This window comes from Gorilla gorilla, chromosome 9, assembly GCF_029281585.2.
Source record: "Gorilla gorilla gorilla isolate KB3781 chromosome 9, NHGRI_mGorGor1-v2.1_pri, whole genome shotgun sequence".
NCBI lineage: Eukaryota > Metazoa > Chordata > Mammalia > Primates > Hominidae > Gorilla > Gorilla gorilla.
Window position 1 is genome coordinate 68695751 of NC_073233.2, and position 538 is coordinate 68696288.

Consider the following 538-nt stretch of genomic DNA (forward strand, 5'->3'; position numbering starts at 1 on the left):
ACTGGGTCAGGACCCTTGAGGCTGGCCTTCCCTCGGGAGTGTTGGGCAACCCTCAACCCTCCTAAGCTCTGCAGGACGCTCCCCAGGTGGAGCTGGTCAAGAGACTAGAGCTGCCTGCACCTAGAGCCCTTCCTCCACGGCGGTGGCCTAGCTCTGTCAGGGCAGGCTCAGGTGGTTGGCATCTGGCCCCGTTTGACTCCCTCCCTCCTTTCCTGTCCCTGCAGCTCCCGTCCCATGTGTCCCTGAATTCTGGTTCTGATTCAGGTGTCAGATGCCTTCACAAGTGAGCTGCTTGTGGGGGTGGGTGAGGCAGAGAAAGTGGCTTTTTCTTCCCTGATCAGAAGCTTCCGTGAGGGAGCCACACAGAACTCACCGAGTCCCTCCTGGCAGAGGCGGCCGTCCTCTGTTGCTTCCAGGGACGTGGCCCTCTTCCCGACCTCGGTCGCCTGAGCGCGCAGGGGTTGGGGATCCGTAGGGCACTAGGACCCGGCGGGGCGGAGGGGGTAGCCCATGTGCTGCGATTCGCTCCCTCCCACCC